We start from the raw sequence: 18,166 nt of genomic DNA on the forward strand, positions 1-18,166 counted from the left end.
TAAGAGAAGTATTATAATTATAAAAATAAACTTATACATGTGTATTATTAATCATTCAAATTCCATTCAGTGTATAATGAACCCCTTTACATATATTATCAATCATACATTATCAGTACAGTATTTGTTTAACCACTAGCCTATCCTTTTGAGCTACTAAAAATATATCTATATATATGTTTAATTTGCTCAACATATTTGAGCAACCTATGATCACTGTTGTAGTTCAATACTAGCTGAATTGTATATTCCATATACCTTCATTTGATAGAAGGGTGGGTGATTATAGAGCAATAACGGCTTTTAACATTACAATTTCCTTTTTGCATTGCCATCAAACTTTCCTGTTAGCGGACTGTAGGGACGTATTGCAAATGCTAATATGTTCTGGCTTTGCCTCTAGGACTATGTGGTGTGTATTGATGTGTCTCACTATCAAGGCTCTTATTAATCATGCCTTAGTAGAAACATATCATTGTTTTGTTGTTTTCATTTTTTCAAACTGTACTTAATGTATAATTTACTCTTTGGGTAGGTGATTATATACTGATTACTGATTTTAGCATGACAGTAGTCTATTCACTTAACCTTCAAACAAGTCCTGTTAGCGGATTACAGGGGTGTATTGCAAATACTGGTATGTCTGTGCTTAACCTCTAGGACAATATAGTGTACTTTAAAGTGTCTCACTATCAAGGCTCATATTGATTATACCTTGAAGGGGTAATTTCATATTGTTAGTCTGTGCTTGATATGTATATACTATTTATTATGATAAATAATAACAATGATCTTTTTTGTTTAGTATTAATTTAAAAAGAACAGAATGTTAAGTCTTATGTCAGCCATTTACATGTTGTTATGTGGTTTCCCTATTTTTGGGGGAACTATTAGAGGGATAGATTTATCCCGTTTAGCTTATATGTTAAATTACTGCCAGTAGTTGATTAGATCATAGCTAGAGTTCAAGCCTGAGGGATATCTCGTCTTTAAGGTAAAGATCCAATATATCTCCTGCTTGGCTAATCGCTTCTCTCTATCCCCTCCCCTTGGTGGAGCTTGAACCCTTTCAATACAGGTCCATTTAAATGTAGTTGTGCTCTTATTATGCAGTTGAGCAAAATGTTGCACTAGGGGGGGGGGTGCTGGCATTGCCAATTCTAATACTAGATAAATGTTCCCTGATTCGCGATTTAACCTCATGTATTGTCATACCTGTGTACTGTTTATCACATTCTCTGCAGGTGATCAGGTAGACTATGAAGGTAGATCTGCAATTCAGGCACATATTTTTTTGTGTAGGTGAAACCTGTAGCTAATGATCTAAATATTTCTCCTTGCTCTGCTTTCTCACAAGTCACACAGTCCCTATTGTGGCATTTAAACATGCCTTTGTTCGTTAACCAAGAGGACTGTGTGGAGACTCTAGAGGGTAATTTGTGGTAGCCACCAGGTTGCCTATTGTTATATTACTCCTATAGGCGAATTTACAGTTTCAAATTGAAAGATTTGCAAGCCCATCATCTGCTTTTAACATTGGAAGATATTTCTTAACGATGTTGCAGATGTGGTTGTACTGCTCGGTGTACTCAGTGATAAAAAGTAAGCTATCTTTCTCTGGTACTGTCAATTTATTTTCAGCTGTAAAGCCCTTTGGACGTATTAAGTCTGATTTGTTTAAGGCCTTCACAGATTCTGCAGCCTTAAGTATGGTCCCATTTTTGTATCCTCTGGATCTTAGTCTTTTGGTCAGATCTTTAGATTCTATCTTATATTGCTCATAGTTTGAGCAATTCCGCTTTAAGCGGATGAACTGGCCTTTCGCTATCCCTTGGAACACACTCTTTGGGTGATAACTTTTTGCGTGGAGAAGGGTATTCCCTGAAATTGGTTTCCTGTAAACCTTGGTTTGTATCTTTTCTCCACTTGTACCCATAAGGGTGATATCCAGGTAGTTGATACTGGAAGGATTTGATTCCAACGTAAAGGAAATGCCTAGATTGTTTGTATTGAGATAATTTACAAACATTGGTAATTCTGTATCTTCTCCTTTCCAAATGAACAACAGGTCGTTGATGTATCTTTTGTACACTACTATCTTTGAGCTGAAGGGGTTTCCCACCCCATATATGTGGTCCTGCTCCCATCATCCCAAAAAGAGGATGGCGTAGGAGGGGGCAAATTTTGCCCCCATAGCAGTCCCACAAACCTGGAGGTAGAAAACCCCCTCAAACTCGAAGTAGTTGTGAGTGAGAAGAAATTCAGCTGCTCTAAGTACAAATTGGCAAAACTCTGTATCCTCTTTATAGTACTTGGTCTTGAAAGAACCTAGTGCCAGGAGACCCTTTTCATGGGGAATGGAGGAATACAGTGCTTTGACATCAACTGTTAACCAAATGTATTCGGTATTCCATTCAATATCCTCCATTAAATTGAGGATATGTTTGGTATCTCTCACAAAGCTCCAAAGATCGAGGACCATCGGCTGCAGAATTAAATCCAACCACTCAGACAAATGTTATAATAGTGATCCTATGCCGCTGACAATCGGCCTCCCCACCACATTATCTAATAATTTGTGAAACTTGTGGTGGTGATTAAATATGGGGACCGTGGGGTATGTAACCATCAGATAGTCCCCTATTTCTATGAGGGCTTTCTCCATTCCATCATCAACAAGATCTTTAATTTCTTGCTAAAGACTCTTGTTGGATCAGAGTTCAGGACTCTATAATCATGGATGTTATTTAATTGCCTTTGGGCCTCATGTACAAAGCTACTTCTGTCCATAACCACCACGGCTCCCCCCTTGTCAGCGGCACAGATCACTATAGACGTGTTGGATTGTATGTTTTTAAGGGCTTCTCTCTCTTTCCTGGTCAAATTACAGTCAGACTCTCTGTGTGTATTGTATAGGTTTGTAAGATCATTCTCCACTCTGCTCTGGAACCTTTCAATTACTGTACCCCAACTTTGTATGGGATAAAAATTCGAGGAACGTTTTAGTTTGGGTGTTTTCGTATTTCCAGCATTATGATATACTACTTGTTCCATTACTAGAGATTCCAATGTAGAAATACCACCTATATCTTGAAAATCAAGATTAGATCTATTGTCACTTGTACTTCGTGCAGGGACAGCTTGTGTAAAGGGACAGCTTGTGTATATGTCCCCTACATTGGAAGTTCCCTTTAGCAAAGTGAAATGTTTTTTTAAGGTCATTTTCCTTATAAACTTAGTAAAGTTTTTGAATGAACACCCCTGATAAAGTTTGCCTGTTGCAAACGAAACATGTAGGGTATTTTAAGGGTTAAATTTAGTGGCAGTGTATTATTGCATAGACTGTATTTGGACCAGTGTGTGACAGTGTTTTTGTGGAGGTAACTAACAGCATCTGGCTAAAAGATCCGGAGCGAGCAGTCCAGGGAGTCATAAGCAAAGACTGTGTTTCAGAATTCGGGAGTGAGGACACTGCGGTAAAACCGGTACACATAGAAGAGTCCTTTAATCAGGCTGAATACATTCAAGTCACGGAGGACTGTGGTCATGTCTATGAAACGCTGTTTTTTTTTTTTGTTTTTTTTTTATTATGAAAATTCAGTTAAATACAATAAACGTTTACATTCTTAGACATACATAAGTCTAATAGAAAATATCTCATTACAAAGTATTCCATCTATATAAATGTAATATTACTATTTTCAGCTGCATAATACTTCCACAAGTAAGAAACATCAAACTTAGTCACATATTCTATACGTTACTACATTTCTAACTTAACCAGTATTAAAATTATTAAGAACCCTTATTCTCCTACTAACTTTTATAAAACTGAATTTCACATCCATTAACCTCATGCCAGTTTATCAATAGCACTATTTCCTGTCATTTAAACTACATAAATTACTTTTCATACTTCTGACTTATTTCCCTTCTTGAACCTAATTTGAAGAAATATAGCCCTGGAGGGGATAAGTCCCTTATCTGTGGTTCCTGCATAAATTAGTAATTTATGTTTCTAATAACAGCATAACTTTATTTTTTACATGTGTTTCTAAAACATTTATAAATCCATCCCATTTTTTTTTATATTCCTCAACTCTTATATCCTTATCATACATTACGTCAAAGAATTCTGTATTCATTTGTTCCATCAAAGTATTCTGAAGTTCCTTCAAATTAGGACCTCTCTTTGAGATCCATCTTTTCATTATACATTTCCTTCCTGAATTATCATAGTCATCAATTTAGTATCTTCGTGTTTAACTTGTCTATTGGATGCGAATATTACATTCAAGAAATTTAGATTAATCTTATATTTAAAAATCTTACTCGCCCAAAAGCTAATCTTTGCCCAATATTGTTTAATTTTTGGGCAATCCCATAAAAGATGTTTTAAATTGGGATCTATATAATTACATTTAGTACATCTCTTTTCACACTTAAACCATTTTGAAGCCATTTTTGGTGTTATATAGAATCTGTGTAGTATTTTAATTTGGGACTCCCTAAAGTATGAATCATACGTTGTAGATATAACACTTTTCATACTTTTTTCCACTTCATTAACATCCAGTCCCATAGAGGCTTCTTTTTGCCAACCCTCTATTATCTTACTCCTTATACTAGTCAAGTTTGAGTTTACTAGTGCTTTATATAACCTTGAATAAGAACATTTTTTTTTCCTGAAAATCATCCATCATATTTTGTAAAGGGTGACAATCCCATATGGAAAAGGAGTATTTATTAATTATCATCTTTATATAATGTGTTATTTGAATGTAAGGGTATAAGTGCAATTTAGGTAGGTTATATCTATATTGTAGTTCCTCAAATGTACATATTGTTTTTTTTGAAGGGTCTAATAAGTCCCCTATCTTATTTATCCTGCACCTTCCCCATTCTGTAAAAATGGGATTTTCCATGCCTGGTCTAAAGTTTGGATTTCCCTTTATAGGTAAAAATATAGAACCCTTAATTGAGAACTGTAGAATCTTACTAGTAATATCCCATGCTTTCAAAATATCCTTATACATGATGTTATTCCTAATTTTAAAGTCTATATCTTTCAAGTCCGTATGAAGTACATATGCTTTACTAATCCCTTTTGATGCTATTATTTCTAATGACTTATCATAAAAATATTCTGTTTCTCCTAGCCAATCAACCGCTATTCTCATTAATGATGCCAGATTATATAGATAAACATCTGGAGCAGCTAATCCCCCTTGCGTCAAAGGTTGTCTTAATTTATTTAAGCTTATACGTGTTCTTTTCCCCTTCCAAATAAATCGATTAAAGATTTTATTCAATCTTTCAATGTCTTTCTTGGGGATTAAGATTGGCAGCATATTTAGAGGGTATAACAATTTTGGTAGTATCATCATTTTTATTATATGTACCCTCCCTATAAGTGAAATCTGTAAATTATTCCATTTTTTAAGTGATTGTTCTATGGATATAAATATTTTCTCATAATTTATATTATACAGTTTTTCTGGGTTGGGAGATATATTGATTCCTAAATATGTAATATAATTTTTAGATTCTACAAATGAGAATTCACTAATATCACAAGATTGTCTCTTATTTAACCATAGAACTTCTGATTTTGTATTATTTATTTTAAACCCTGAAAATTGACCATATTCTTTGACAACCTTCAGAATCTTTTTTAAATTCAATTCTGGATTTTGAACAAACAATAACATATCGTCTGCGTATAGAGATAGATGGTATTTGTTCCCATTCATCTCTATACCCGTATTGATGTTTCTCAATTTAATTGCTAAAGGTTCCAATGCCAAGTTGAACAATAGGGGTGACAGAGGACAACCCTGACGGGTTCCTCTGCCCAAATTAAATGTAGATGATAACTCTCCATTGGCAATAACCGAGGCATTGGATTTTAGATAAACATTTTCAATAAGCTTACTAAATGGACCTTTTATATTATATTCCTCTAAGCATGTTATTAAATAAGACCATTTGACTCTGTCGAAGGCCTTTTCCGCATCTAAGGCCAACAACAGGGTATTTGGAATTACTTCTCCTTTATGTTGTTTTTTCATAAGCCAATAATGGTTAATTACATGTAATACTTTACGAATGTTCTTGCTTAATGGTCTAGCCTGAATGAATCCTGATTGATCTTTATGAATTAACTCCGAAAGTAAGATTTTCAATCTGTTAGCCATTATTTTTGTTAAGATTTTATAGTCCTGATTAAGCAGGGATATCAGTCTATATGACATGACATTTTAAGGATCTTTCCCTAATTTAGGAATTACAGTAATGTTAGCTGCAGAAAAAATTAAAGATGGCTTAATTCTATCACTCAGGTATCCATTAAATAGATGTGTCATCAGATTTATCAATGATTCTTTCATAATTTTATACCATTCTAACGGTAGCCCATCTGGGCCAGGGGCCTTGCCTATTGGCATCTTTGCTATTGCTTTATCTACTTCGTCTGTTGTTATATTAGAATTTAACATTTCTTGCTGTTCCTGTGAAATTTTTGGAATATTAGTGCCTTCTAGAAAGGACCTAATATCCATTGCATCGTTTTTACTCTCAGATGTGTAAAGATTATTATAGTATTTCCTAAATTCCTCTATTATCTCTGTATTATTACTAATTACTTTTTCCCCGGCTTTCAATGCCGTGATTTGTCTTGGTGATTTTTGCACTTTAACTAATGAGGCTAGAAGCTTACCAGATCTATTACCAAATCTGTATAATTTCCTCTTATCTTTTCTAAGATCTCTTATAGCTTGTTGGTTTATATGTAATTCCAGCTCCTTTTTATCCTCCATGTATTTTTTCCTCCAGAAAGTTGTTCCAAGTTCTAAATATTGGCTATAAGAGTATGTTGTTTTTTCACTCAGTTCTTTATATTGTCTATTTATTTCTCTATTGTATTTTATTACATAAGAAGTTATCTCGCCTCTGATAACCGCCTTTCCTGCCTCCCAAATAGTTTGTACATTTTCACATCCATTTATATTATTTTTCATATATTCACTCCATTTTTCCTCAATATGTTTCCTAAATGGTTCTGAGCCGTACAAAAATTTTGGAAATCTGAAGCTTTGTTTATCATATATCTTCTTTCCCAAATTAAAACTTAAATTAACTGCAGCATGATCAGAGATAATAATTTCATTAATCTTTGCTTCCTCTATATTTGTAATTGAGGCTTTTGAGACCAAAAAAAAATCGATTCTTGAAAAAGAATCTTGTACTTTTGAATGGAATGTATACTCTCTTTGGGTAGGATTTTTAATTCTCCATACATCTGCTATATCTAGTGTCTCTGTTATGTAGTTCACCATTTTTTTGTCAAATTTTCCTCTTTTTATCAATCCCTTTTTCAAATTTCCTATAGAACTTCCACTTCTATCTAGATAGAAATTTGGAGAGAGATTAAAATCTCCTCCTAATATTAATTTGGTGTCGTTATATTTAAGTAATATTTTTATTATATCCTCCCAAAATGACCCATTAATCTCATTTGGTCCATAGATATTACATAAAGTTACCAGTTTATTTTCAATGGTCATTTGTACTATTATATATCTGCCATGTATATCATAATTTATTTTTTTAATCTCATATTCCAATCTCTTATTAAATAGAATAACTAGTCCTCTGCTTGCTTTCTTATATGATAGAAAAATCACTTCTTTTACCCAATCTCTTTTTAATTTCTCATGTTCCTTATCTAGTAGGTGGGTTTCTTGTAACATGGCTATGTCCATCTTACATACTTTCTTTAGATGATTCAAGATAGCTTTTCTTTTTATAGGAGAGTTAATCCCTCCTACATTCCATGTTGTTATGTTTACCATTTTTATTTTTTAATATATATATATATTTTTTAAATGTGAATATAGTAAAGAACATTATAAGGTAAAGAGAAAAGGGAGAAAGAGAAAAGGGAGAAAGGGGGAGGAGTGATCTCTATAGAGAAAAAAAAAAGATAATGCTAAGAGCAAAGCCCTTTCTATTCTTGTGAATGTGCTTAATGTGACTTTTTATTCAACTTTATAAGATAAGATTTTTTATACCTAATCTATTAATTAAAACTTAAAACACTTACTCATCTCTTATTGTGACTTTTTAATAATCTTTATAAAATCTTTTATTCTTAATCTTTAAAAAAAAACGCTGTTTAAACACTGCTATCTTGTGAGTGCAACTTTTGTCTTTTTGCGCATGTAAATAAATTGCTTTTATGCTACCTTGAATCGGTGGGCGCTGTGTGTTTATTATATCTTTCAGTTTCCTTATAAACCTGTTTACGTCTACTAAGGTACTGAACAGATTGAAGTTATTTGTAGGGACAAACCCAAACCCCAAGCTCAAAATCAGGCTTTTAATTAAGTGAAAATAAAATAAATTGAACTGAGTTTTAATGTATCTGGTGCTCCGCTCCAACTTCTTTTTTTGGATTAAATTCAATTGCGCTCAAGCAAACGTGTTTACTTTTAACCACAATAAAACGTATCGCTTGCACACAGCAGTTTGTGCGACTTTTGTAATCTAGTCCATAATTTGAGTTTCCAACCAAGTCCCACCTCAGCTTTGCAAGAACAAATGTATTCCAGCCACCAAAATTCTTTAAAAGAACCTTTATTTCACATGGGGTCCTCAGCAACAAACATACAACGTTTCAAGCCTCAGCAGGCTCTTAGTCATGTATAATTATACATGACTAAGAGCCTGCTGAGGCTTGAAACGTTGTATGTTTGTTGCTGAGGACCCCATGTGAAATAAAGGTTCTTTTAAAGAATTTTGGTGGCTGGAATACATTTGTTCTTGGATTGCTTGGGACTTGGCAAGTCCTTTATTCCTTGCCCCATTGAAAAAGAAAAAGAGAGACTAAGGTGTGCTGTTTTCCTATCTCCCTGGTAAATATACCACCTCAGCTTTGGCATGTCCTGCTGTGACTCTGCCTATGGATAGCCGGGACTCCCTCCTATTACTGATCCACTTGATCCAGCCTGTCACCTCCTGATCCCAGATGCAATCCAGGAAGTGTAAGGAGGTACGATATAGCATCTGCCTTAAAGGGATATTAAACAGTAAATAAAAGCTAGATAAAATGATGTAATCATAGCAAAGATTATGTTTAATATTCTATTAAGTGCTTAAATATTGAAGATATAAATGTAAAAGTTTAGTTTCAATAAAGTACTTTAGTTTCTATAAAGTAATGGGCACTGCCATGTTTTAACCTAGGTTTTCCCTTTTATTTTGCGAGTTACCTTTGTAAGGCTATTATATTATCCATGCATGCATGCATGAAAAACATAATTTATGTAAGAACTTACCTGATAAATTCATTTCTTTCATATTGGCAAGAGTCCATGAGCTAGTGACATATGGGATATACAATTCTACCAGGAGGGGCAAAGTTTCCCAAACCTCAAAATGCCTATAAATACACCCCTCGCCATACCCACAATTCAGTTTAACGAATAGCCAAGCAGTGGGGTGATAAATAAAGGAGTAGAAAGCATAAACAAAGGAAATTTGGAAATAATTGTGCTTTATACAAAAAATCATAACCACCATAAAAAGGGTGGGCCTCATGGACTCTTGCCAATATGAAAGAAATGAATTTATCAGGTAAGTTCTTACATAAATTATGTTTTCTTTCATGTAATTGGCAAGAGTCCATGAGCTAGTGACATATGGGATATCAATACCCAAGATGTGGGTCTCCACTCAAGAGTCACTAGAGAGGGAGGGAATAAAAATAAAAACAGCCATATTCCGCTGAAAAAATTAATCCACAACCCAAAAAAATAAGTTTATTTTCATTTTTGAAAGAAAAAAACTTAAATCAAAAGCAGAAGAATCAAACTGAAACAGCTGCCTGAAGAACTTTTCTACCAAAAACTGCTTCAGAAGAAGCAAATACATCAAAACGGTAGAATTTAGTAAATGTATGCAAAGAGGACCAAGTTGCCGCTTTGCAAATCTGATCAACTGAAGCTTCATTCTTAAAAGCCCACGAAGTGGAGACTGATCTAGTAGAATGAGCTGTAATTCTCTGAGGCGGAGCCTGATCCGACTCCAAATAAGCTTGATGAATCAAAAGTTTCAACCAAGAAGCCAAGGAAATAGCAGAAGCCTTCTGACCTTTCCTAGGACCAGAAAATAAAACCAATAGACTGGAAGTCTTCCTGAAATCTTTAGTAGCTTCCACATAATATTTCAAAGCTCTTACCACATCCAAAGAATGTAAGGATCTTTCCAAAGAATTCTTAGGATTAGGACACAAGGAAGGAACAACAATTTCTCTACTAATGTTGTTAGAATTCAAAACCTTAGGTAAAAATTGAAAAGAAGTCTGCAAAACTGCCTTATCCTGATGAAAATTCAGAAAAGGAGACTCACAAGAAAGAGCAGTTAACTCAGAAACTCTTCTAGCAGAAGAGATGGCCAAAAGGAACAACACTTTCCAAGAAAGTAGTTTAATGTCCAAAGAATGCATAGGTTCAAATGGAGGAGCCTGTAAAGCCTTCAGAACCAAATTAAGACTCCAATGAGGAGAAATTGATTTAATAACAGGCTTAATATGAACTAAAGCCTGTACAAAACAGTGTATATCAGGAAGTATAGCAATCTTTCTGTGAAATAAAACAGAAAGAGCGGAGATTTGTCCTTTCAAGGAACTTGCAGACAAACCCTTATCCAAACCATCCTGAAGAAACTGTAAAATTCTAGGAATTCTAAAAGAATGCCAGGAAAATTTATGAGAAGAACACCATGAAATGTAAGTCTTCCAAACACTATAATAAATCTTTCTAGAGACAGATTTACTAGCTTGTAACAAAGTATTAATCACTGAGTCAGAGAAACCTCTATGACTTAGTACTAAGCGTTCAATTTCCATACCTTCAAATTTAATGATTTGAGATCCTGATGGAAAAAACGGACCTTGAGATAGTAGGTCTGGCCGTAACGGAAGTGGCCAAGGTAGGCAACTGGACATCAGAACCAGATCCGCATACCAAAACCTGTGTGGCCATGCTGGAGTCACCAGCAACACAAATGACTGTTCCATGATGATTTTGGAGATCACTCTTGGAAGGAGAACTAGAGGCGGGAAAATGTAAGCAGGATGATAACACCAAGGAAGTATCAGCGCATCCACTGCTTCCGCCTGAACATCCCTGGACCTGGACAGGTATCTGCGAAGTTTCTTGTTTAGATGAGAGGCCATGAGATCTATCTCTGGAAGACCCCACATCTGAACAATCTGAGAAAATACATCTGGATGGAGAGACCACTCCCCTGGATATAAAGTCTGGCGGCTGAGATAATCCGCCTCCCAATTTTCTACACCTGGGATATGCACCGCAGAGATTAGACAGGAGCTGGATTCCGCCCAAACAAGTATCCGAGATACTTCTTTCATAGCTTCGGGACTGTGAGTCCCACCCTGATGATTGATATAAGCCACTGTAGTGATATTGTCTGTCTGAAAACAAATGAACGGTTCTCTCTTTATCAGAGGCCAAAACTGAAGAGCTCTGCGAATTGCACGGAGTTCTAAAATATTTATTGGTAATCTCGCCTCTTGAGATTTCCAAACCCCTTGTGCTGTCAGAGATCCCCAAACGGCTCCCCAACCTGAAAGACTCGCATCTTTTGTGATCACAGTACAGGTTGGCCGAACAAAAGAAGCCCCTTGAATTAAACGATGGTGATCTATCCACCATGTCAGAGAGTGATTGGGATTCGAGGATATTAATTGTGATATCTTTGTATAATCCCTGCACCATTGATTCAGCATACAAAGCTGTAGAGGTCTCATGTGAAAATGAGCAAAGGGGATCGCGTCCGATGCTGCAGTCATGAGACCTAAAACTTCCATGCACATAGCCACTGAAGGGAATAACTGAGACTGAAGGTGCCAGCAGACTGCAACCAATTTTAAACGTCTCTTGTCTGTTAGAGACAGAGTCATGAACACTGAATCTATCTGGAAGCCTAAAAAGGTGACCCTTGTCTGAGGAATCAAGAGACTTTTTGGTAAATTGATCCTCCAACCATGTTTCCGAAGAAACAACACTAGATGATTCATGTGAGATTCTGCAGTAAGTAAAGACTGAGCTAGTACCAAGATATCATCCAAATAAGGAAACACCACAATACCCTGTTCTCTGATTACAGAGAGTAGGGCACCCAGAACCTTTGAAAAGATTCTTGGAGCTGAAAACTGATAGTGTTCTGGATGAATTGGAATATGAAGGTATGCATCCTGCAAGTCTATTGTGGACATATAATGTCCTCGCTGAACAAAAGGCAGAATAGTCCTTATAGTCACCATCTTGAAAGTTGGTACTCTTACTTAACGATTCAAAATTTTCAGATCCAGAACTGGTCTGAATAAATTTTCTTTCTTTGGTACAATGAATAGGTTTGAATTAAACCCCAAACCATGTTCCTGAGGAGGATCTGGCATGATTACCCCTGAAGACTCCAGGTATGAAACACACTTCAGGAAAGCCTGAGCTTTTACTGGATTTACTGGGATACGTGAGAGAAAAAATCTTCTCACAGGAGGTCTTACTCTGAATCCTATTTGATACCCTTGAGAGACAATGCTCTGAATCCAATGATTTTGGACAGATTTTATCCAAATATCCTTGAAAAACCTTAATCTGCCCCCTACCAGCTGAGCTGGAATGAGGGCCGCACCTTCATGCGGACTTAGGGGCTGACTTTGGTTTCCTAAATGGCTTGGATTTATTCCAATTTGAGGAAGGCTTCCAATTGGAAGCAGATTCCTTGGGGGGAGGATTGAGTTTTTGTTCCTTATTCTGACGAAAGGAACGAAAACGGTTAGAAGCCTTAGATTTGCCCTTAGGTTTTTTATCCTGAGGCAGAAAAACTCCCTTTCCCCCAGTGACAGTTGAAATAATAGAATCCAACTGAGAACCAAATAAATTATTACCTTGGAAAGAAAGAGATAGTAATCTAGATTTAGATGTCATATCAGCATTCCAAGATTTAAGCCACAAAGCTCTTCTAGCTAATATAGCTAAAGACATGGATCTAACATCAATTTTGATAATATCAAAAATGGCATCACAAATGAAATGATTAGCATGTTGCAGTAAGCGAATAATGCTAGATATGTCAGAATCCAATTCTTGTTGCGCTAAATTCTCCAACCAGAAAGTTGATGCAGCTGCAACATCAGTCAAAGAAATTGCAGGTCTGAGAAGATGACCTGAATATAAATAGGCCTTCCTTAGATAAGATTCAAGCTTCCTATCTAAAAGGATCCTTAAAGGAAGTACTATCTTCCATAGGAATAGTGGTACGTTTAGCAAGAGTAGAAATAGCCCCTTCAACTTTGGGGATTTTTTCCCAAAACACTATAGATTTTGCTGGTAAAGGATACAATTTTTTAAACCTTGAAGAAGGAATAAAAGAAGTACTTGGCTTATTCTATTCCCTAGAAATCATATCAGAAATAGCCTCAGAAATAGGAAAAACCCCTGGAGAAACCACAGGAGGTTTAAAAACAGCATTTCAAACGTTTATTAGACTGAACGTCAAGAGGACTGGTTACCTCAATATCCAAAGTAATTAACACTTCTTTTAATAAAGAACGCATATACTCTATTTTAAATAAATAAGTAGATTTGTCAGTGTCAATGTCTGAGGAAGGATCTTCTGTATCAGATAGATCCTCATCAGAAGAGGATAAATTATTATGTTGTTGGTCATTTGCAATTTCATCAACTAAATGAGAAGTTTTAAAAGACCTTTTACGTTTATTAGAAGGTGGAAATGCAGACAAAGCCTTCAAGATAGAATCAGAAACAAATTCTTTAAAATTTACAGGTATATCATGCACATTAGAAGTTGAAGGAACTGCAACTGGCAATGTACTATTACTGATGAATACACTATCTGCATGTAAAAGTTTATCATGACAACTATTACAAATGACATTCGGCGAAATAATTTCAACAATTTTACAACAAATGCACTTAGCTTTGGTAGAACCGATGTCAGGCAGCAATGTTCCAGAAGAAACTTCTGAGGCAGGATCAGATTGAGACATCTTGCAAAATGTAAGAGAAAAAACAACATATAAAGCAAAATTATCTATTTCCTTATATGACAGTTTCAGGAATGGGAAAAAATGCAAATAGCATAGGCCTCTGATAGAGAAAAAAGCAAGAGGCAAACATCAATGGGGTATTGAAATAATGAAAAGTTTGGCGCCAAGTATGACGCACAACGTAACGTAAACTTTTTTGGCACCAAACATAACCAGAAATGACACACTCGCGTCACTAATGACGCAACGGTGTGAAAGGTCTCTGCGTCAAGTATGACGCCGGAAATTACAAAACTGCGTCATAGACGTATTTTTCCGCGGCAAAAATATTTTCGCGCCAAGAATGACGCAATAAAGTTTAGCATTTGATGCACCCGCGGGCCTAATGCCGCCCGCAATTTGGAAGAAGTAGTCAATTGAAAAAAGACTAAACCCCAGGTAAGAAAAAAATTTCTTTAAAAGATGTTAATATTTCCCAAATATGAAACTGACAGTCTGCAGAAGGAAATACATGAACCTGACTCAAGGCAAATATAAGTACAATACATATATTTAGAACTTTATATAAATGCATAAAGTGCCCAACCATAGCTGAGGTGTCTTAAGTAATAAAAAACATACTTAATAAAAGACACCCATCCACATATAGCAGATAGCCAAACCAGTACTAAAACAGTTATTAGTAGAGGTAATGGTAATTTGAGAGTATATCGTCGATCTGAAAAGGGAGGTAGGAGATGAATCTCTACGACGGATAACAGAGAACCTATGAAATAGACCCCCGTTAGGGAAATCATTGTATTCAATAAGCGATACTCCCTTCACGTCCCTCTGACATTTGCTGTACTCTGAGAGGAATCGAGCTTCAACAATGCTGAGAAGCGCATATCAACGTAGAAATCTTAGCACAAACTTACTTCACCACCTCCATAGGAGGCAAAGTTTGTAAAACTGAATTGTGGGTGTGGTGAGGGGTGTATTTATAGGCATTTTGAGGTTTGGGAAACTTTGCCCCTCCTGGTAGGATTGTATATCCCATATGTCACTAGCTCATGGACTCTTGACAATTACATGAAAGAAATTATAATTATGCTAAACAGTGTACTCTTCAAGCTATCTTTAAGTTATTAAACATTCAAGATATCTATCAATTTTATAATTGTTTAGTTAGTGTTAAAGGGACATGAAACCCACATTTTTTTTTTCATGATTTAGAAAGAGCATGCAATTTTAAACAGCTTTCTAATTTACTTCTATTATCTAATTTGCTTAATTCTCTTGATATCCTTTGCTGAAAAGCATATCTAGATAGGCTCAAAAGCTGCTGATTGGTGGCTGCACATAGATGCCTCATGTGATTGGTTTATTGATGTGCATTGCTATTTCTTTAACAGAGGATATCTAAAGAATCAAGCAAATTAGATAATAGAAGTAAATTGGAATGTTGTTTTAAATTGTATTCTGTACCTGCATCATGAAAGAAAAAAATTGGGTTTAGTGTCCCTTTAACGTCTCTCAAATATAACTAGACTGTCCAAAAGAGAAGGGACTGTTGAATTATGTGTGCACAACATTCCTGAATAAACAAGAGTGTTGTAAAGTACGACGAAATAGAAGCAGTCTTTCAGCCAACCCCCATCTTGAATCCTCTATGGGGTTAAAACTCTTTGATTTTTGTTGTGGTTTCACAATAAAATACCCATATTTGGTCCAAATATAGACTCCAGAGCACAGATATAAGAGTTTTTACAGTCCCTGGAAAACTTTGGGTTTCGTGGCTGCAATCTAATTCCCCAACTGGAATCACTATTTCTATGGCAGCGTCCTTCGGCAGTGTACATGGTAGCTCCCTCTGAAGGCTCCCCGCAAGCTCGCCCAGCATACCTTCTCCTGTGGGTCCCACCGCAATCAAGTGCGAGCAGCTGCCTGGTTCTCTCTGTTGTTGTGGAGGGTGAGTAGTGTCAAGGGACATCCTGTGTTGGTATTGCTGCATCGTAGCTGCAATAGTGTAGGAGGTAGTCCCACTAATAACAACCGGAGTGCAAGATTGCTCCATTTTACTGTTTGGATCAGAGATCAGGTTGCGGTCATTAGATATGATAATCTACCCCGCTCCTGCATAGGACTCCTGAGGAAAACTAGGTAGGCTTTCTGCCTGTGGCTGATCTTGTTATACCCCACTTACTGGGGGGGGGGGGGTGTTGAAAGACTCTCCTTTTCAGGGCCACCACAGGTTTCAATGCTCCGGATCGGAAAAAAATTGCAGGATCCCAACGAGTTTGGTATCAGTTAACAGAGCTTTGTCTCTTAAATAAGAATATACCAGGTTTGATGTTGGATGGGTTAAAAATCTACTAATATTTGTCGGTTTAATATCAGTCTGCTCCTAGCTTCCGATATTGCGACCAGTTAAGGTGCTGCCCAGAGACACGCCCCCTCTCGGTTTTCCCTTTTATTTCTTCTATGGACAATTGGGACTAATATAAAACAGGCAATGACATGCAAACAAGGCTGTGTGAAATATAGGATTACTAAAGTAACTAATAGGGTTTCCAAATAGACTTTGCACATTCTCTTTTATTGCCTGTTTTATATATGTTCCTAATTATCCTTAGCAGATAAACAAAAATGATAAAGGGGAACACTAAGTTCCAATATGGCAGAGCCAATAATTTTATAGAAACTCAGTGGAATTTAGAAAACCAGCAATTTTTTTAGTTTAATTACAGGAAAATGGGACAAAATAAATAATGTGCATACTGCAAAGGTTTTAAACTATATAAATAATCAATATTACAATCTCTTTAATTCCCCTGTAACATTCCCCTTCTGTTCTGAGGCTCCAGATTTATGCTATATATGATTATATGACCTGAGCGCAATATTACTCTACACTAGTACCTTGAAGAGCTAGACAAAACCCTTAACAAATAAACAAGTTTACTGTATAAGATAGTGTAGGGCATCCTAGCCCGGAGCACACCTAAGGGTTAAGACCCTTAGGAACTGAGTGTGCTGTTGAGTGTTGTTGTAACTTTGTTGTATTTAGGGAGGTGGAGCTACACTTAAATTTACAGCTCCAGGACAGAGATTATTCTTCCTCTTTTTCTCTGCAGACTCCTGGAAGCTTCCCTGTCCTCCCTTCTCTTGTCTGTTCCACAGGCTGGTGGCAATTGGTTAGGGTATCCTCATTAGGAGGTTCTTTAGTTTGTCTAAGGCCAAGGGATAGTTGTTCTATTTATCTCTGTAAGTCCAAGAACTGTAGTTTTGACTCCCTAGGTTTCAGCATGCATGATCCTGGACCTACTGGTTTGGAGTTGATGTATGACACTTTACCTTAGCGGTTGGTCTGGGCCCTGGCTGCTGACTGCGAGGTTGAATGATGGCCATTGCAGGAGGGGGTGACATCCCTCCTGGGTTGCAGTGGGCCAAACAACTCCCTAAGATCTGCTTCCGATTGTTGCTATATAGCTGAGTTCCGCTTGTCCTCAGTAGCCTGGGCCTTTGACCATACTTTACAGGGGTTAATACTACGGCCCTGATTGCTGCCATCTGGGTGGTTGATATTTAAAAAGTTACAACTGCTGGCTGTTCTGTGTTTCACAATAAATACGACCCACAAGTCTTTACTCCCACTACTGTTGTCATGGTTTTTATTTAATAATGTCACTAAATGTGTTATGGTTATTGAGTTAGAGATATGTAGTTGTCACTCATCAGAACGATAGGACACTTAATCCCTTAGGTGCCACAATAAGGATTGGAGGTGCTGTGGTGAATTTTAAAATGGAATAGAAAAAGGCTTCATAAAGCAAAATTACTCACAATTTTAAGTAAAGAAAATAAAGAAAATGTAGAAATCTGTGTGGTATTAGCTTCATTGTATGTTCTGTTCCCTGTGAAACTCATACTGCACATAATAAATTATTTCAAAGTAGATATAGGACAAGGTCTAGGGTTGCCCCCTGTCTGGGAATGGCCTGGACAGTTCTGGTTTCCATTTGTGTGTCCGGGTTTGAAGTTGAGTCAGGCCAGGACATGCAAATGTCCGCGTTTGGTGGGAATCAG

Source organism: Bombina bombina, chromosome 6, assembly GCF_027579735.1.
Source record: "Bombina bombina isolate aBomBom1 chromosome 6, aBomBom1.pri, whole genome shotgun sequence".
NCBI classification, from domain to species: domain Eukaryota; kingdom Metazoa; phylum Chordata; class Amphibia; order Anura; family Bombinatoridae; genus Bombina; species Bombina bombina.